Source organism: Lichenostomus cassidix, chromosome 14 (genome assembly GCF_008360975.1).
Source record: "Lichenostomus cassidix isolate B80296 chromosome 14, HeHo_3.0, whole genome shotgun sequence".
NCBI classification, from domain to species: Eukaryota; Metazoa; Chordata; class Aves; order Passeriformes; family Meliphagidae; genus Lichenostomus; species Lichenostomus cassidix.
Genome location: NC_139495.1, coordinates 12,320,320 through 12,341,333, shown reverse-complemented (window position 1 = coordinate 12,341,333; position 21,014 = coordinate 12,320,320). Strand labels below are relative to the sequence as shown.

General features: G+C 38.8%; 1 protein-coding gene across 14 annotated transcripts in view; it reads left to right on the top strand.

The window, feature by feature from the left end:
• RBFOX1 (RNA binding fox-1 homolog 1) overlaps positions 1 to 21,014 on the top strand; it is a 1,091,692-nt gene that overhangs the window by 577,834 nt on the left and 492,844 nt on the right. The window contains exon 1 of one of the 14 annotated variants that reach the window (XM_085074908.1): positions 19,997 to 20,089. The exons of the other annotated variants lie outside the window; for them this stretch is intronic. The gene's annotated coding sequence lies outside the window, so the exon portion shown is untranslated. Of the gene's footprint in view, positions 1 to 19,996; positions 20,090 to 21,014 lie in introns of those variants that run through there. 14 annotated transcript variants of the gene reach the window in all.

Here is a 21,014-nt window from a genome sequence, read left to right as displayed (position 1 = left end):
AACAAAGCTTTTCACCCAAGCTGCTGCAAGGTATAAATGCATTTAGCATGTCTTCATCTCAAATTCTTTAGTGTGAATTACATGAAAATGATTGGAGCAGAAGTCATTTTGGTTGTTGGCCAGGTTTTAATTTTTCACTGCCCAAGTGTTTTTCACATGTTTATTTACCTGAAGATGAGAGAGCCCCAGCCAATTAGCATATGGTTATAGGAAACACAGTGGATATTCCAGCTGGTAAAAGAATAATTTCAATGTGTTATTTGTCATCAAGGTGCATGATATGTGACTGGCCTCTTAATGGCTTTTAGAAATGTGCTTCACATAATTTGAAGCAAGCTTTCTTATCAGTATGTCGTGCAATTAATTTAATCTTGTTTCTGTTATTTCCACAGTATTTTTCAATTCAGTGAACCTCATTACATTTGCAAGTGCATTAAATTAGAGCCTGGATAGAAGAAGAGAGATGATTATCAGTTAATTTAATTATATTTCTAGGTTTGCCCATTTAATGATATGTCTGCCATTGTTGTTGCAGCCTTTACAGCAATAGCACTGTGCAGGAATTAGTTCTTATTCCATGTAAAGTTGGTGTTATCTGATAACTCCTGACAACTGCTGGAGCCACATGTTCAGTCATTTAGGAGTCTAATCAAAAGTCATTTCCTTTAAGCCTAAAGGCTCCAGGATGGAATACTTTCACCGTGTTCACTATGTCATTTTTTGACTCTGCATGTGTGGGAATGTTTTTGCAGAGCTTGACATCCTGAATTAAGAAACACAACTTCACATTCCTGCAGTGACTGCAGGAGCAAGGAGATGTTCCACTGCTCAGGTCTCTTCCAGCCAGCTGAACACTGCAGCTGGGATTGTTCTTGTTTGTAAGGAGGAGACAAAAACTCACCCCCAAAATTCACCATTCTGCAGTCCTTCATCTAAAATGGTCTATACTTTTCCCAATAAAATTATGTGGTCATTCAGGGGGATGCTGCAACCTGAATTGTAGTGTTCAGCCTCTAATATGGTGCCTATCAATGTTTTCTGCGGGAAATAATATTTTTACATATCTTTTGCAACTCTGCAATTTTTTTCCCTTGAGTTTTGTGCCATATGTTTGAAATTTCAAGGTGCATGGCATTTGCCCTGGCATCTGGAAATCCTAAGGATGGAGCTGCTGAGAGTCCCCAAAGCTATGCTGCATTAAGTGCAGCAGTGTAGCCAATTGTGCAGCTCATTAAAGGCAGATCTATTAAGGCAACAGTTTTGAGTTTTAGACATGTAGATATATCTGTTGTGAATGTGAGAGAAAAAGAAATTCAGCTCTGAAGTACAAAATGTTCTAAGTTCCAATGTTTTACCATAACTGTTTCTGAGATTTTTACTGATTTAAGCTTTGGAAGTAAATGCAAAAGGTATTTAAAAAATAATAGCGGAAATAACCCATAAATGAGAAAGAAAAGGATTAAGTCAAAATTTTACTAATCTCTGAGAACTGTTCTTCTATTCCTTGTATTTTGAAAGGTAAAACAAGTAGGTTTACATTCATATTTACTATTTGTATGTGATGACCCATTCTGTGGCTGCAATGTAAATAATGCACATAGATTGTGCACATTAAGTTGTTTCTTTTTCTGAAAGTATTTGCCATGAGAAGACTCAGATGCCATGAGGTCCCACAGCCTGTTCTGTTAGTCTGGCAAAATGGAGAGCTGATGGAGAGTTTTGCAATGGAATAGATGTATTAAGGTTTCCAGGATAAAGATATTTTAATATTTCTGATGCACCAAATGGGAGGAGAAAAAAAAAAAAAAAAGCAACTGTAGTATATTTTTGAAACTGAGACCTGTGTGTGGGTGCAGAGTTGGAGAACCAGACTGAAGAAAGTCCATAAAGGCTGGAGTTGTGAAGCTGTCCCTGCAGAAAATGTGATTTTCTCCCAGTTGTTCCCTTCAGCCATGGGGGTGATCTGCTACCAGGGCATTAGTGCTTACTAGAGATTAGTAAAGTTGTTGTAGAGCTTGGCAGCTGTGGAACAACACTTTGAGTGTTCAGATAAAGAGACAGAAAAATGACTTCTCCTGGTTTTTGTGGTTCTGCCTTGCCTGGTGGGATGAATCCTGTCCCATGACACCCCCTCACTTCTCTTTACACCTTCCTATTTTTTTTTCTCACTTTTGCTTACTTTTACTGTGAAGTTACTTTTGGCAAGGCTGACTGATAGGCAGGCACCTATTTTTTATACAGCAAAGTGCAGGGATATGCCAATATTGGCTGGGTCCAACAGATTTGGTGAAAATTAAAAATACAACAATTACTACATAGCTTGTTTTTTTGTGAGGAGGAGTTGGGGGACAAACCTCCTTCTCTCTTTATCTTGTAGCTTTCCAGTTGGGCTTTGAGGATGAACCACATTTGTTTCGAGTTGCAAATCACGATTTTGTAACAACTGACAGTTTTTTAACCTTATTATTTTTTCAAATCAGTCCAGTCTCTGTCCAGCTCCATTGGAAATGAGTGCTTTGAATTTCTGCCATTGCCCAGGGTCTCTGGCAGAGTCCCCTGCAAACTTGCATGGGCCAAAACGTAATGTTATGCTCCTTTATTCTGGCAAAATCCTCCCTTAGAGACTGCAGAGCAGGGATAAATCCAGCTGCTTGTCCAAACACAGAAATAAAGCAAGGACTCATTAGCTAGTTTTGACTGCAATTTTGTCTGATTGCTGGAGTCCTCAGCTGATGCTAAGGGCAGAAAACCAGACCTGCTCAGACTCTGGATTGCAGCCGGGAGAATTAAATAGGTTTAATTAATAGATCAGTGAAATTTTTGTTTAGCTGTTTGATATATGGGAGAATAAAACCTCTTCTTAAATGAGGATAAACTACTTGGTTGATCATCATCCAACAACACAAAAGTTTTGTGTTCTCTGCTTAATTTTTCTGTAGTGTTTGGTTTGGGTTTCTTGTTTGTTTGTATTGTGGTTTGTTTGTTTGTTTGTTTTGTGGTTTTTTTGGTTTGGTTGTGGGGTTTTTTTTTTGTTTGCAGTTTGGTTTTTTTTGTTTGGTTGGTTTTTGGTGGTTTTTTTTTTGTTGTTGTTTCTGGGGTTTTTTTGTTGGTTGGTTTTTTGGGTTTTCTTTTGCTTTACTTTCTTTAAAACCAGTGGTAACTTGTTAATTGACTATGACTTATTTAATGATGCTTGCTGTAATGTGAGTAATTTCTGCTCTCCTTGTTCTTGTCAGTTCGCTTTGGTATTTTCCCCCCAAACTGGTATTTTTGGAGGGACTGGAATGGAAAGATGACACGTTGTGTGTAGGAAAAGCTCTGTGTTTCCCTTTCTGTCAGGAAAAATGCTCCCAAATCCCTCCTTGCTCTGAGCTGCTGTGCTTGACAGCTCATTATTTGACTCAGCTGTTTCTGTTTCACCTTCACTCAGCTAATGAAGTAACTCATTGAATGTATTATTCTCTATTTGATTCTGCTATCTGAGTTGGTGAGAGATGGAATTTAAAAAAAAAAAAAAGGAATAAAATCAAATCCTCTTGATGGGATTAGTGGGAGGATTGTTGCTCTGACATGGTGGACTGCAGTGAGCCGAGCTAATGAAGTTGGCCATAAATGAATTTCTGCTCTGCTCAGGGTTTGGCTGCTGGGGAAGGGTTGGATTAGTGCTGCTCACTCCTTAGCTGCCCAGACAGTGACCTGGTCACTGCTGCAGGACATCTGTGCAGTGCAAGGCCTTCTTTGGCTTTATTTGCATTTTTGTTTGCTGCTCAGCTCTGGTCCTGCAGGGCATCCTATCGTTCTGTGCAGCTCCCCTTTTGGGCTTTAGCTCCTTGTGGAACTTGGCTTTGCTCATCATTTGGGCTCCTCTGCCAACATGGATTAATTTCCAGGGCTTTTGGCAATTTTTAAATCATTTACTTCTTTTTCTTGGATTATAAATGTAAACAGGAGTGCTCTGCAAATGAGCAAAATCCCGTGTTGGGCTGTAAGTGATCCATTTTTCATTCCTGTCCCTCTGACTTTGACTGCCTTTGTGACTCATCTCTTGTATAAAAGAGAAGTGTTATTACAATTAAATTAATTCCCTTTCTGCTTTAGACTCTTTTCCTTAATATTTATATGAAGCTACTGAATTAAACATGACTGTAAATCATGTTCTCATCCATGTAAAACCTACATGTTTTTATCATATCGGTGAAAACAAACCTTTTAGAAATATTTTTTACTAAATGCAAATTAACACAAAAAATCAATGCCACTAGAGAAATGTAGCCTAAGACTGTGATATTGATTTTGGACCCAGAAGATTGAAGTGTATGAATTCACAGACTGATTCATACATTCACACAGTGTGTCAATCAGGTACAGAAAGGATTTCAGTGTCCTCCTTTAGAATCCCAGAGAAGTTTTCTGGTCAATTTGCTGTTTATTGTTCTGCTGGAAGTGTCTCCCTTTCCTCCTTGCTGGGCTGGTTTGTCCTTTCAGCTTTGGTCACAGTTCTGGATCTGAGAAGCCTTAATTAGCACAAGTCCAGTGAGAACTCATCACTCTCAGTGTTCTGAAATTACTCTGGTGTTGTCCACCAAAAGCCACTGGAAAAATCCTAATCAAGCCTTACACAAAACATGGGACTTTGTCTCTCAAATATTTCTTACCATCTGTGAGATGGTTTGAGTGAATCACAGCACAAAAACAAGCACTAGAAAATTGCTCTCCTTGTTAAATGATCAATACTTTTTCTCCTGATGCAGCTCTGTTATATTTGAGAAGTGAGAACTCCATTCTGAAAGGTTTCATGGCAAAACAAAAAGCAAACTGTAGCAGGTTCTGGTTTTGTGTAATTAATGTTGCCTTTGTATTACATTTTGAATATTGGGGTAGTTCCTCAAGCAAAATTCTAGAGCTTTTTGGATGTACACACACTCTAAATTTAAGGTTAAAACCACAAGGTCCAATACTTGTATTAGTTAAGCACACTCCTAACATTTTTTACTTTGGAAGAAGAGAACATTTTGTCTTTAGCTTAACCTGCTTTTGCTCCGAGCAGTCACATACTTTTGGATCTCGATATGCCAAGGGAAAAGGTGCCTTTTGGCAGGAGTGCTGGCTTTGCAAGAGGCTCTGACCTCTCTGCATCGCTTTTGCACACACAGTTCTGTTGGCCCTGAAGGTTATGGTTTCCTGCTCAGAAAAATAAGTAATTGGACTGGGATATCTCCAGATTAGTATTCTGGCAGGTATCTTTTCATACTCATCTTCTTGCTAACGAGAAGATACGTAAATATTTTATTAAGCTACTAAAGGACTGAGAACATTTTATGAGACATGAACTTTAATGAGACATAAAGTAGAAAAAATTAGACTCAGTCTTTCAGTAATTTGGAACAGTGAAAAATGTTAACTGTCTTACCATACTAACAAGGGCTCAGAATATACTCAATTGTATCAGCAAACTGAATTTGTATTCAGTTGTTTTCTTGGTTTAAACTTGTTTTGAATCTCTGCTTTTTACTTGCTTTCCTAGAGAAAGGCTCTAGCAGTGTTTCTTACTGCTTTATTCTAATGAGAAAAAGAAGTTAATACATAAATAAACTTAACTAAGTTTGGAGGCACATTTAATGTACAAAACCTTAGCTAGAATTGTAGAAAATAAGTAATTAATCAAATCCTTTTTTTAACTGATGATGGTCTTAGAGCTTATGACTGGTTTATATTTGCACATTTGCATTGTATAATAACATGTTCAATTGCACTGTACTTTTATGTAGTGATTTTATTAACTATTTGAATCAAAAAATAAGCCATGAAATGTGACTTTTTCTTTCACTTCGTCACGGTTTAAATAGGGAAATATTTTAATTATACTGTATAGGGTACTAAACAAGCTTCTCAAATTATTTTAGCTGTGAAATTTGAGCAATGAGTTGAAAATTGTCTTATGAACCTAACGAATACATGTGGGTTTAATTCATTTTCAGTGGTGCAATATCTTGTTTTAGAACTGGAAATATTCTTCACCTAAACTTAGATATGATTTATTTCTTTTCAATTCCCTAAAAATCCTCAATTATGTTTCAAAACCTGTTTGTCCCCCAGATGGCAAGAGCAATGCTTGTCTTGTTTCTCATCCTGTGCTCCACCCAACCTCTTTGCTAAGGACAACTGCTTTTCATAGATTTTAATTTTAACATCCAACTACATTTCAAGACAGTTTTTCCTCACACAGTTCTATCTATAGCTAGAAAATGTCCCTGAGAGAAACCTGCTGCTCTAGATCTCCAAATTTACCGGCAGCAAGATGCTCTGGTGCCAACATCACCTCATTTATGGCCAAACCGAGGGAGGGATCAGCGAGGTGCAGTGAGCACTTCTTCCAGCCTGTTTGGGGTTGTGATGAGTCACAGCAATTAGAAACACAAGAGTAGGTAAACATCCAGTTTTATAGTGTTTCCTCTGTGTTTTCATTGCTCTGCAAATCTAACATGATTATTTTTTAGTGTGCATGACACATCAATTTCCAGTTCAATTCTGTGTTCTTATCTTAGAGTTCTGTGCTCACACTTGAAATATTAATGACTTTAGCCACAAGTTATATTAATGGAACAGTTATGTCTTTTGGGTTTAAGTGTCATTAATTTTAGGAAACTACTTCTCATGAGAGTAATCAGAAGCAGCTGTTGGTTTTGCTGCAAAATATTAATGCATAATTAGAAAACACAGTGACTCTTAGAAAACAGATCTTGTTTGCCAGAAATATACCTTTGGTCTGCTTTGCTGTGACCATATATTCCCAAATTCAAGCACTGTGGTGGGTGCTCAGCATGTGCTGATTTTTTAGCTTTCTCTCTGCCTTTTTAATACACCACATTGAGGTTTGTTGCAAATGTGCACACTGACATTTTCTGAAATGTTTCTGCTTGAAATAAAAGACCTTAGAGGTATTATCCACATAATATTTCAAATACGTAATATTTCAAATTACAGCTAATTTAGTTCTCTGCTGTTTGACTGTTTTTCACATGCAAAGGGTAATTTTAGCCACCAAGCTGCTGTAAGTGATTTCCTTGCTGACTTGTTTGTCCCCTGCAAGATTTACTCTGTGTGCCTCTGGCTTGGAGCAAACCCAGCTGCAGCAAGCACTGTTAGGTTCTGGATTATACACCTTTCACTGCCTGGGGATGTGTTTTATCCCAGGGGGAAATCACTGCCTGCAGCTCTGCTGAGAAGCTGTTGGAGGGAGAACATTGTCTGTCCCAGCCAGCCAGAGCAGAGCATCAGCTGATGGAGATCAGGATCTTGCTGATGTGGACTATCTGCAGTGCTCAGGGGCAACCCTGCACCTCTGAGAGAGCTCAGGAATGGCTGCAGAGTCCCCAGTTGGGCTGAATTCCTTCCAGGGTTGTGCCATACTCGTTCTGGAGCAGTGAAAGCTGTTCTCTGGGGTTCTGGGCTGCTCTGGAGCTGTGGTGCCTCTCAGCCCTGCAGTTACACTCACAGATCCTTGCATGTCCTTGTCATGTTTTGTTAGCTTCTTGGAACCACAGCCTGTCTGACTATAAGTTTTCCTTTCCAGCAGTTATGCTGAAATCTTTGCAATATTTGTGAATTTCTCCAGAATTTCAGAAGAGAGTCACTCAAATGTCTTTCCTTCCCATACCATCAGCTGCCTCAAGCTGCAGCCTTGCAGCATTATTGAACAACCACACCTCTGGGTGCACCTTTTTCAGCTGAGGGACCCCTAGGATTCATGAAGCTGTTTTACCATTTAAACATCTGAGATTTTGTTTTGGTCCAGCTGGGAGCTGCACACCTGGGAATGTGTGCTGCTGAAGTGTGTGCTGGTTTGATTCTCCTCCAGAATCTGCATTTTCTGTTTTTCTCCTCTGGTGTCAGCTTTGCCTCTCACCAAGTGACCAGGCAGGGTTAAAAAAGAGCTCATGGGATAAGCAACGACTGTGGAGAAGCTTCACTAACCCAAGAAAGCGACCTTTTTATTATTGTTATTCTGAATTTGGTGAGTTCAGTTAATTCCTTTTGTCTGTCTTTTTAGCTGTTCAGGGTGATGTGTGAAATGTGAGCCCTTGGAGCACAGCCTTGGAGTGCCTCCTGGCCCGTGGTTTTGGTGGTTAGTGCACCATGACAGCAGGGGGAGATGAAAATACCAGCATTGCTGGGGTTTTGTTCTTATCAAAGTCCGTTTGAAGGATATGGAAACATTTCAGCTCTGGGTTTAGGTTATCACTCTCGAGCCAGGAGAGCTGTTTTCCCCTCTCTCCCAGCCTGTCTGAAGCTGCAGGGATCCCAGTTTATCCAATCCTCTACAGGGCTCTGTTATCTCCTCCTCTCCACTGACAATTTCCCTATCCAGACATAACCCAGCCTATCTTGCTTTTCCCTCTTTTTGCTCTATGCCATTCAAACACAGCTTTGAAACTGCACTGTTATTACTCTGATATTGGTGCATATCCATTTGTTTGCCCCCCTGGAGCCCAGATCCAGATCTGTTTGCACACTTGGAGAACCCTTCTCATGGGTGAACACGCCCAGTTCTGCATCTCAGCTCAGGCTATTTGTGTGTTATCACCAGTACTTCTCCATGTCCTTAATCTTCAAGTACTCATTTTCTCAATCAGCCAAAATACCATTTTCTGAATAACTTCCATTCGAGTCTACTTGCTCTCTCTACTTGCTCAATACCTGGTATTTCTGGATGTGGGGTCGGAAATATTTTTCCTCGTTTCAAATAAACAAATAACTTCTCTTTTGAAGTGTGTAGTTGTAAAAATAGAACAGCATTTAACTAAGGTATCATCACAGTGTCATGGCTGCTAAACTTTCAGTAGAGGATATAAAGCAGATGGCCTATTCTAAATTAGGTTAAAAAAACACTCCTTTTTAGTGTTGTGGATTGCCATTTCCCCAATTTCTTTTTCCTTGAGTCATTTATGTTTATGTCATATCTGTGGCTTTTTATTCAGTGTGTTTTCTGTGATCATCAATAAGCCTGCAACTGACTTGTGAGTAAAAGAAAAGAACCCATGAAAATTGAACTTAATCAGTGATTTATTAACACACAAAGCAAATAATTTTTCATCATTGTAATGTTCATTTCCTACAAACATGGATTTCAAACTCTTTTTTTAAAGCATCTAAGTCAGAAATGATAGTAAAGGAAAGTTGAGTATAGGTATTTTTGTATTTTTTAAAGATTCAAAACATCCACAACAACGCAGCATTATCTGAATGCTGCAGCAAAGGAAGATGAATTAAGTAGTCATTGATGATAAGGAGTCATTGTAATTATTGTTTTTGGAAGGAAGAGTTGTTATTTCATCTTATTGAAAAACCTAATAGCCTTTATTTGGTCATAAAATAATGTGCAGAGAAAGAAGGTGATTAGAACAAGAAATGCTGTTTTGTAGAGTACAGAGCTGAGACCATGGGTGAAGTGGTGGTGGATGGTGAAATTCCTGCTGGGGAGGAGGGCATGGGAAACCTCATCCAAAAATCCTCTGGCAGCTTCAGAGTTAAGGTTGTTTCATGTCTCCCTGATCTTTACACTGCTGCCTTTTTATTATTTGGGGGTTTCAAAAGCACAAATGCAGTTTTTGAGGCTTTTTGTTTTTCAGCTGTCAGAAGTGCAGACTCAGAGTTTGAGTGCCTTTTCTGCAAATGAAGTTCTATGGAAAGCCCTTGAACTTGGAGCAGTCAGAATTTGGACTGGGAGAGGAGTTTGGTAGATGTTGGGCTGCAGAAACCTTCTCTGTCTATCCCGTTCAGTGCTGTGCTTTTGGCTCACGGGCAAAACCCCTGTCTTCTCCAAATTCAGGATATTGGAGTTCCTGTTTCTGTTGAAATACAGGAGGCTCTTACCACTCTTAGTGCTCCCATTGCCTCCTTCTACCCTGTCCTGTTTAAATATTTAAATATTTGGTTTACATATTACAGATATTAAAGTGAGTTCTTATACATTTACAGAATTGTTTATGAATTACCTATTATAATTTCCTGGTCAAGTTTAGACTCTGAAAAACCTTTCATGACCTTTCCCAGTTTCACACATGAAGAAATCAACCTGCTGATCAGCAGCTCCCTCAGCTTTTGTTGTGGAGTTCCCTTTGCACTTCCCAATTCCTTACAAACAGCAGATAAAGTATTTGCCATGAATGACGAGAGAATTGTGTTATTTTTGCTTTTGAGGATGCCAGGTGGGGATGATGTAAGTACAGTTGAACTGAAGCCTTGCAAAGACCTGCACATGTGAGGGGCTGATTCTGCTAGAGCTCTTTTGCTGATGTTTTGTTCCTTCAGCATTGCAGGAGCTCTGAGGACAAGAGGAGCTCACTGGGCTTCCTCTGCAGTTGATTGCAGTCCTCCAGACCCTGTGATCACCCTGCCTGGTTTTTTGAACCTTTAATTTCATGTGAAATGTTTGCATCCTGGAGTGGCCAGCACAGAGAATATTTTCTGTAGAATCTCAGTGTTCATCTGATGCCAAACCTTGTCCTGGGTCTGCTTTTCTGAAGCTTTGTTTGAACCCTTGAATATCAACTTCACGTTGGGTTTACTCCATTGTTATATATCACATTCAGAAATGGATTTTTCCCAGCCTGATGAGTGGAAAAAAATGTTGGTTGTTGGAGAATATCTTATGTGATTTGCTAAATATTATCATTTGATTATCATCACGTAATTTTATGGAATGTGTTTCTCTGGCTGCATCATGAATATCATTAGGCTCAGTAAGAGTGATTCCAGTGTAAAAGGACAATTTCCAGCGTTTTAATTGTAAAGTTAGCCAAACTTTTGGATGTTATTTTGAAAATATTATAAAGAATGATGGATGAAATTGCATGTTTCATAAGTTTAAGCAGTGAAATTCACTAGCAGCAAAAAGGAATGTTTTATATTTCTTGGGAATTTAAAGCTATAGAAACAAGGAAATAAACTGTAGCAGATCTCAGAGTAATTTACTTCAAAATTCTTTATTATTGATCAGTTTTGAGGCAGTTTTTAGCAGTTATGACTGCAACTCCCCAGCATTCCAGGGATTCCAAAGGGAAATAACTGTGTTTAGCAGGATTCCTTCAGTTAGCATTGCTCACCCTAACAACTTGCTGATGCTATTTTTACTTTTGGATTTATAACACTTCTTTTATGAGATAATGGATTCTGAAAGGGAGAGTTTGTGTGACTCAGATGTTTTAAGGACAACCTTTAGAGACAAAACTGTCATATGTTGGAACACAAAATGGAAAATAAGACTTCATAAAAACAGTGACTAAAAAAATTCTCTTTTCCTAATTTTGCACTAATGCATTCTTCTACAAAGTCAGAACTTCCAACCAAATACCTAATAAATTCATTCAATGTTTTCAATTTTGATGAAAATATGCTTCATTCTATCCACTTAAAGGGATTTTTAGGATCCTTTCAGGCTTCAGTGAGTGCTGAAATGCAGTTAATTATATTTGTGTTTAAGGATACATGTTTTACAGAACATCAGCTCTGTTTTAGTAGAAGATATGATTGTAATTCTTTTGGTTTTGTTCAGCTATGACAAAACATAATGATATATTTTTTTTTTTTATTTAGAAGAGCTTATACAATGATTTTTTTTTCTGGAGGATGATATATTAGTCCTGCTTTCCCTTGGTAAATGCATAGCCATACCTGAGTGGCTCAGTGCTGCTCTGAATGAATTTATTAAAATATCACTCTGTGTTTTATAATAGTAGGTAAAAGTATATTTTTTTTAAATACCATTTGCTTTTGGTGAGGAAATTTAAATATTTGGTCTTAGTGTAACAAGGACATTAATCAGCCAAATGTATGAAATGCATTCATCTTAATTCCTTGTGTTTTGGGGTCAACAACAAAATCAGCACATTTCAGTGATCCCTGGGATAAAATAACCCAGCACTGCCAGGGGATCTCTCATTTCCTGTTGGAAAATAGTGATGACACCATCTGATTTGCAACTCTTGTTGTCATTTCAGTTTTGCTGAAGATTATGTCCCTGAAATTTGCCTTTAGAGCAAGGAGAAATGCAGATTTTATGAGTGTAGCTGTTGGGAGAGTTTCCTTGTCATTTGATGCACTTGTACAAATGAAATCAGGAGCTGCTTAAATGGCAGGAATCCAACTAAAAAAACTCTTTCTCTGTTTTGGCTGTAATTTTTTCCCCCCACTTTTATTAGAGAGTGTGGTATCTTAGAAAAGTTACAGCCTGTTTACAATAAAACAGTGATTATTTTCACTTCGTCTTCTTCATCTTTGTCTTGTTCTTGTTGTTTTTCTTCTCCTCCTTCCTCTTCTTCTTCTTCACGTTCTTGTTCTTGTTTTTCTTGTTCCTCTTGTTCCTCTTGTTGTTCTTGTTCTTCTTGTTCTTCTTCTACTTCTTCTACTTGTTCTCCTTCTTGTTCTTCTTGTTCTATTTTTCTTGTTGTTGTTCTTTTTCTTGTTGTTCTTTTTCTTGTTGTTCTTTTTCTTGTTGTTCTTCTGGTTCTCCTGTTCTCCTTGTTCTTCTTGTCCTTGTTCTTCCTGTTCTTCTTGTTCTTGCTCTTCTTGTTCCTCTTCTTCTTGTGCTTCTTCTTCTTGTTCTTCTTGTTTTTGTTGTTATTTTTATTATTGTTATCATTTTTATTATGATTAGTAGTAGTACCGAAGTCAGACCCTTGCATTGATGAGGAATAAGAAAACCCTTTCTGGGCCCATCACTTACAAAGCTGACACACTACATATTAGCTGAGGCACACATTTTTTAATAGATCCACCCCTACCCAGCTTCACCTTGGTGAAGAATATTGGATTTCACAGTTCAGTGAGTGTCTGGTCGTTAGCACTCATGTGCTCTATTGCAGTTATTGTTAATGGTTCTCTGAACAGCAAAATAGGAAGCACATATCACCTGCCAGCCTGGGCTCTCCAGACCCATCTGGGGTTAAATTACAGTAGGATTGAGAGCAGAAGCTGCTAAAACTCAGTAACATGGAGAAGTTGTGGATTTTTTTTTTTTTTTTCCTCCTTCTAAGGTTTGGGATTTGTGTTCAGTCTTTAAGGGAAAAGTTTCAGTATATTAGGATCGTAAATTCTGAATTGGTCTTGCCAAAAAGTAATTTAGAAAATTTACCAGATCGAATAAAAGTGTATTAACCTGGTTTATAGAGAAAGAGGGAGAAATATATTTTTCTGCTATAATGTGATTCTAACAACTTTCTAGTTTAAGGGAAATGTGTGCAGTTATAGTTACCATGGGCTGAAAATAATTCATCAAAGCAATGTTCTGAGCTCAGGAACAGTGCCATTTGTGCTCCATCAGAAAGGGGGCTTTATGTGATCAGTCTTTTAGCTTTGAAATTGATCTACTGTCACTATTTTACTTTGTTTTAAATTGTGCAGCTTAGATACTATCCTGTATTCATGCTTGGGTAACTTGATTGAACTGGAAGAAAAACTTCATCAAAAGCACAGCCTTGTGTATTTAGCCCATAATGTAGGAAGAACAGACAGAAAATGTCATGTGGAGGAAGCAGCTGGGGGTGATCCTAGCTCTGATGGAAATTTGTCCCTCAGATTCTTCTGGCCATGCTGAGTTGGCATTTCTTAATATGCAACTCTTTATTTTCTGCAGATTTAGGTCTTTTTTGAAAGCAATGCCATCAGATTTGGTGAGATAATCTTTCAAATGGAAATTTGAAATGAGCATGACAATCTCTTTTTCCTGGGTCAACACATTGCCTCCTTCATTAATTAAACTGGAACATTCCCATTTTAACAAGTGTCAGATAGTTGAAGGTTACAGCAGAGAGATGAAGGTTTCTCCTTAGGACTGAGAGGAATGTGTTGGTGTGAATTCTAACATTTGAGAGAAACCTCTGATGCATTTTAAATACTGCTCTGATTACTCACTTTTTCACTGGTGAAAAGAACTTTTGACATCCAATCAACTGTTGATGAACAAACTAAAAGCAAACAAAAGGGGTGTTTTTCCTTTTAATACGCAATAAAACTGTGGGATTGCACTGGGATATTTCAGTGCAGGGAGGTGTTCAGGTAAAGGATCCTTGCCCAGTCTGGGATGGTCCAGTCTGCAGCCTCAATCTTAAGGCTCAGCTCCTGGTTTTGGTGCATTTGAGCAGAAAAGCTTTGTGTTAGAAAGGAGGGAAAATGAGGGTTATAGAGGTGCTCCTGAGGTTTCAGTCCTGGACAGCTCCTAAAAGTCGCAGGATGAAGCTTGATGCTTCATTCCTGCTGGATTTCCTCCTGTGAATAGATGATTTAACCTGTCTGGTGAGTGAGAAATTGCAGTTTATGAGACTCAGAAAGATAAAATACTTTGCAAAAAAATGTGTTTAGATGGCTACTTTGTTCCTTTCATTTCTCTACTGGTTTATGAAAAAGAGGAAGAAACTGGTTTTCTCAATTTTTTGATTTATCCAAATCCATTTATTCATTATGTTCTTGTTACTCTGCTTTAAGGTTAATTGACACCTCTCTCTCCCAAATGCATAGCTTGTTTTTGCATTTATCTTTCACACACATCTATGGGGAAAAAAAACCTTTGCCAGTCTATATATACAGCAAAATCAGCTATAAAGCAAATGGAGGAACTATATTTCAGTTATATACTGTACAGTATTACACAGACATATTTATTATCTGCATTCCAATTAAAAAACTACATTGTTTTAGGAGGTACAAAAAGGTGTTTACTACAGCTAAGGAATCAATATTCCTTATTTACCAAGAAGGTTAATTCCTCGGTGCACATGGATCTATACACAAACCCACTAAATCCATGGTCACAATTGAAGACAGGGGTTTAGGGGACTGAAGGGGTTGTGTGGTTTTATGGTTTGTTTGATGGGAGTTTTGTTTTGGTTTGTTTTTTCCCTATTCCATGATACATCTTTTGACCAATACTGAGACAGAGTAATCCTTTTACAAGAAGATGCCAGGGATCTTTGTTCTCAGTGATCCTTTCCTCATCACTTTAGTGCTGATACAGGGCAAAACATGTGTTTGGGGGGAAATAGCCAAGAAAAGAGGCAGGAGGAGCAATTCACTCTCTGCACACTGACTCCAGCAGCCCATGGATGTTGGTACTGAGGCACTTCAATGAAAACCAAATTGCAGCACACTGTCTGGGAGAGGAGCACGTGCTGAGTGCTGCTCCTTTGTGAGCAGGACCAAGGCTGTGCCACTGCCGTGGGTGTGATTTCCTTGGCAGGGCTCCCCTGGGCTGGCTGAGCTGCTGTCTGTGCCAGGGGAATGGCTCTTGTGCATTGGCTATGACAGGATCTGTGTCTGTTTAGCCCTGTGGCCCTGGAAACGTTTGGGAAACCAAAGGGTTCTGCTGTCCTCACACCAGTACAGCTTGGCAGATGTTTCAGAGGAAGCTGGGCTTGTTCACCCTAAGCGGGCATGGAAGCAGGATTAGCATCTTGTTGCCAACAAGAACAAAAAGGTCTGACTGGTGGTCGATAAGAAAACAGCTCCAAGCTAAATTACACAGTCTTGCTCCCTGAGGCTCCATTTCAATTCTTGACTTCTCTTGGATGTTAGAGCGATAGCTGTCATCATCAGAGCTCCTTTTTAATTTGTTCCTGATGAGAACATTCCTTGGGATGCAGCGTTCACTCATGCCTGATGATTTTTGCCTTTTTTTATATACCCTTCTATATATTTTCTGTACCCTTTAAATACTCTCTGTACCCTTAGCCTACATTCTTGTAATTTTTGTAGTCTGATATTCTAGCTTAGTTTTGGAGTTCTGCAAGGCAGGGAGACCAAACATTCACAATAAGAGGTCAGAGAGCTCTATGCTATCAAAAACTCCAGGTTTCAACCTTGATTGAAAACATAAACTGTCAAATTAGATTTCTTTCTATAAAAGTTGTATCTGTACTCTGGATATTGCCAGTTGTCATCTTACCCTGTTCATGCAGTGTGTGGCTATGCTGAAATCACATCAGCAGATTGCTCAACAACTCCTGGAATTTATCAGCAATATATTGATCACCTAGACTTCAGATATTCAAAATACACTACAATTTATGGGGCTGTTGGGCTACTTGACATCTAAGGCAATTTGATTAGGTAAATGCAATTTAGCTTGAAAATTCAGTTTTAACAGTTTAAAACTATTAAAATTTGTGGGTTTGGAAGTTCTTGTGTACTTTCAGCCTTGAAAGCAGAGGCACATATAGAAAAGGAATTTCAGATTTGACCTGTAGATTAAAATGATGCTACATTTAGGAATCTTAAGTGGTTTTGTACTGTCCAAACTGAGAACTTTATCTAATGTCAGTTTCTATTACCATCCTTGAAAATGAAATATTTACTAGCCCCAAATTAAGCCTTAACCTGATCTTCAACAGCAAATACTTCCAGGTACAGGTGGATGCTGCTACATGACTGATGCACATCTTGAAGTGGCATATAGCTGCTGAAAATGCTGTCTGTTCTTTGCGTGGTTTTGTGCAGTTGGGATATCTAAGGATGGAGGTGGAAGTTTCACCCTGGGGTGACTCTGCATCACTGGGCTAATGAAACATCTCTGTGGAGAGAGGCTGAGTGTGAGGAGTTCTGGGCTGTGCAGACGTGGCTCTGCATCTCTGAGTACTTAGAGAGCACAGAGGAAAAGGACAAGGAGCTCATGAAGGTGAGAGAAGGAAAAGAAAGAGAAGTGGGAAAGTTTTAGATACTCCAGTTCATAAAGCTTCAGCAACAACAGTAGCTGTTCCCTCTTTATTTATGAAAAACTCAAAGCTTTCCTTGGGTGGGGAAAAAAAAAAGTTTTAACTCTTGCTAGCTTGAAAAGTGTAAATGAGCAGAAGCAGAAGTGTGGAAGCAGAGGAGAGCAGAGCTCAGTGCCACAGCCGGCTGGTGGGAGGCTGTGTGGGAGAGAACACACACGAGTCCTTTCAAACCCAGATTAAAAATACTGCACTGTTTTTATAGGCAGTAATTCCGTTTTATTATCAAATTTGTCAGTTCGGTTTCCAAGAGTCTTGTAAACCTTCCTCTTACAGTCTGTCTACTTTTATCTAGAAACAAGAGAAGAGAGCTCCCTAAAACCTTAAGGAGTTTGATTTTCAATCCACCATCAGATGGGTTTCCTGGCTGCCTCTGCTCAAACAGCCCCGAGGCTGCCCTGAGGCATCACAGAACGGTGCAGATGGTGCAGTTTCCTCCTGGTTTGTGCTTCTAGACACAAACCTCTTGCTCCACAAACGTTGGGAAATAGAGATGAAGCTATTACGTTCCAGATAAAGCTCCTCTCTCACATCTTTGACATTGTAACAGGTGAAACCATTCAGGTCCTTGGCTTGGTTTGTTGATTGGATGAGGCTGCTGCCTGAGTCCTTCACTTTCTGGGGACAAACTTAGTGAAGACTTGAAAGTCACATGCTAAGGTTTCATTTTTCATTTATTTTCTTCTTCAGTAAGTATTACTGTGTGGTTAATTTGTTCTCTGGGATGGATGAAATAGAACTAATATGAAATTCAAATGAATTCTTCAGCTGGCAGCCTGTTTGTTAGCAGCAATAATGAAATATAATGGCCAACGGATAGAGAAAAACATTAAGTATTTTCCTCAATAATTCAGGGCTTTAATATATTTAGACACTCAATAAAAATATCCTGAAACATCAATAACTTAGAACTTGACTGTGTGCTTTTTAATTTTATATATACATATATATGTAGGTGTATATCTATTACTTTGTTTAACATCATATTACCTTTATAGATACTTCAGTCATTAAAGGGAGTCCATTTCAGTTGTACAAATTTTAAACTTAAAACCCCCCGAAACAATACGAACCACCTTTTGTCTCTAAACTACTGGCTGTTTTATGAAACTGGAAATCAGTATTGTGAAGAAAAAACTGTAATTGGTTGGCACTTGTTGGGGTGCCAAGGACAGGTGTGAAATACCTGATCAGCAATTGGTTTGTCTTCCATGGGAAGCTGAGCAGCATTTTACAAGGTTATTTGCTTCCACCTACTGCTCATCCCTGATATTACAGACAAAGCCAACCCAGGGAACGCTTGGCTATCTGGAATTCCAGAGGCTCATATCTCCTCCCTCTGGGCCGTGGGAGGGCTGTGTGTGCTCACAGGAATTCAGTTTGCTTTTTATGTTGCTTTATGTTCACGTGAAAAGGAAAACATGTTGGAAATTCAGATAATTTTTCTAAAGTTCCTTATTTTTTGTGGTTGTTCTGGTTGGTTGATTCCTGGTATTCTGTGTTGCAGTGATAGGGAAACAGAGGAAATAGGGTTTGGATGGCAGGCAGAGAACAAACTGCACAGTCCATGGGAAAGTGCACAGCTGTGTTAGCATGACTGATGGCTACTTCAGGGTATTGATTTTCACTATTCCTGCTTGCAATTCAAGGAGTAAAATTAAATGTAGAATTACAGAAACTTCATAAAATAAAGTACATGCGGGTTCCTACTGCGTCCTAAAGCCAAAATGTCATACAGAGTAATGCTACTGCTAATAATTACTTTTGCATTCTAGAGGTTTTATTTCACTCTGTTCAGTAACATTTTTATAATGAATGAAGGTGGTAGATATGTTTCCCAAAGGTGTAATATATCAAACTTTTAAAATCCCATCTCCTAAACTTTGCTTGTCCTGATTGCTCCTGATGTTCTGTAGAAAACCTTCCTTTGTTTCCCTGCTGCTGCTACCCAACAAAACAGACCAAAAAGGCAATATATAAAATATAGAGCTCTTCAAAAGTTTGTAATAATATTATTTAATTGGCTGTTATGCAGTGACACCTAGAGAAAAAAGGGATTGTGTTGGTTTTAAACTGAAATGCATGAGAGGGTTTTCTACTTAATTCCGTATGTCCCATGAAATCTTCATGAATTATTCTATCCTTACATAATTTGCCTAAAATAATTCTTGAGGAGGAACAGACATCATGGGTTTTAACTTTTTTAAAAAAATTTTGTGACATAGCAACATTAAAGAAGGTGTCTGATGCATTGTTCAGATCTCTAGGATTTTACAGTTGCTTCACAATCTCAAATAATTCATAGAGTTGGGAAATTTGCAATACACAGCTCAAGTGACAGCACTTTGTCATTTTGCACTTAGAGAAAGTAGCACAGATGTCTCCCAGAGAAGAACATTCTCATTTCTTCCCTTCCTGCTCGGAGATTGACAGATGATTCATTTTGATGATTTTTAAAGCTCAGGGTCTGTGTACATTTTTTCTTTAAAAGAGGTATGTCTAGGATGTAGACATATACTCAAATATTTCTATTTAAACATAGACTTGATTAATTTAGGAGCTTCACTGGCTTAAAGAATTACAACACTAATTGCTTCAGGAAATTAATTGGTTTTTATCTTGCCCTTGTGCAGAAGTCTGAATCCAGGTGTCTAGTCGTGAAGACATACAGCTATTTCTTCAGCTAAATCTGCCTTTACATAATTTCAAAGATAACACATTCTTGCTGCTTTTGATATCCAGTCAGACTGAGCCCATAGAAATGTGGTTTCCATTGCTAATGATGCAGTGGTTAATTGGTAAGATTCACTTTCCATACCTTTAGGTAGAAAAGCAGACACTGAGGGATGGAATGGCTGTCTAATGTTCAGGGCTAGCACAGAGTAGGAACGATGGGATTTGGTGTTCAGCCTGAACCTCTGCTCAGGTTTGTCTCAGCTCCAGGTGGGTCTGGTTGTGCTTTAATTGCTGATTGAGCCCAGAGGCTCAGCTGGGTTGGCCCTGAGTGAGTCCAGCTGGCTCAGGGCTCTCCTTGCTCCCTTTGCTCACTGCACACCCCTGGCAGGGAGCTGGGCTGGGACAGAGCTGCGTGCTCGTTTATCCAGGTAAAACTGCCTTTTTCATTGAGTAGGGAATGCTTATCAGTTTGGCTTTCTCAGAAGCTGCTTTAATGGGAAAGGGCAGTGGTGGAACAGCAAACTGCAATGTTCCCTGGGCAGCAGGAGGACCTGAGTGCTGTTGGCTCTGAGGACATTGATCACCTGAGAGGCTGTAATAGCCATGGCTGCAGCCTGAGAGGAGCTGCTTTATCCTGCTGGCAGTTCATTGAGGTCAGTGGGTGAGACAGAGCCACTCTTGTCCTTGGTAATGTGGGAAGATATGATTCATGTTTTGATTAACCAATAAATATGTTAAAGAACATTACATTCTTTCCGAAAGGTGACTCAGGGCATAGCTGGGACATGGAGAGCACTGGTGCTAATCAAGTTTGAATTCATTCCCCTGAGGCAGAAGACTTTTAAAAGCTGAACTTCTTTTTTTTTTCCCTCCCTCCCTCAGTCACCAGAAAGAGCTGAATGTAAATATCCAAACAGGCTCAGGAAGTGAGGCTGTAGGCAGAGGGAGGATTTCCTTATCCTCCACATGGGAGACATGGGAGAGACTGGCTGGCTGCCAGTAAGACACACTTGAAGGAGAATTTTTGGGTGTTACATTGCACAAAGCACAGTCTAGTTCCCATGAAAAGTGAAGGAATATGAGGAGTATTAGAGGTGCTGTTTCATATATCAGACTAACTAGAGAAACAAATGGGTTTTTTACTGCTTAAGAAGAGACACAACTTGATATGCCTCATGAAACCATCTTTAATATTATTTGCTGTGAATTAATGTATTTTTTCTGGAAAATCTTGATTCATCTTGCTTGGCTAAATCATTTAATTTTTTAAAATCTTTTATAGGTGTAAATAAGAAGTCTTTGGCTTTAAAATAAAACCAGTCCCTCATTTAAGACGAATAGACATGCTCTTGAAGAAGCATAATTTCTTTATTTTACATTTGTTTTCATTCTTAATAGGAGCTACCATTTGCTATCAGCCTTAAATTTGCAACTTGGAATTTATGTGGTAATTAACTAGTCAATAATCTAAAATCTCATTAGAGCAGTTCCAGCTTTGGTGAGAGGTTGGGGAATGAAGTTCTTTTAACAAAAAAATCGTCCCTCATCCGTATGTTATTTTTTTCCCAGTAGAAATCT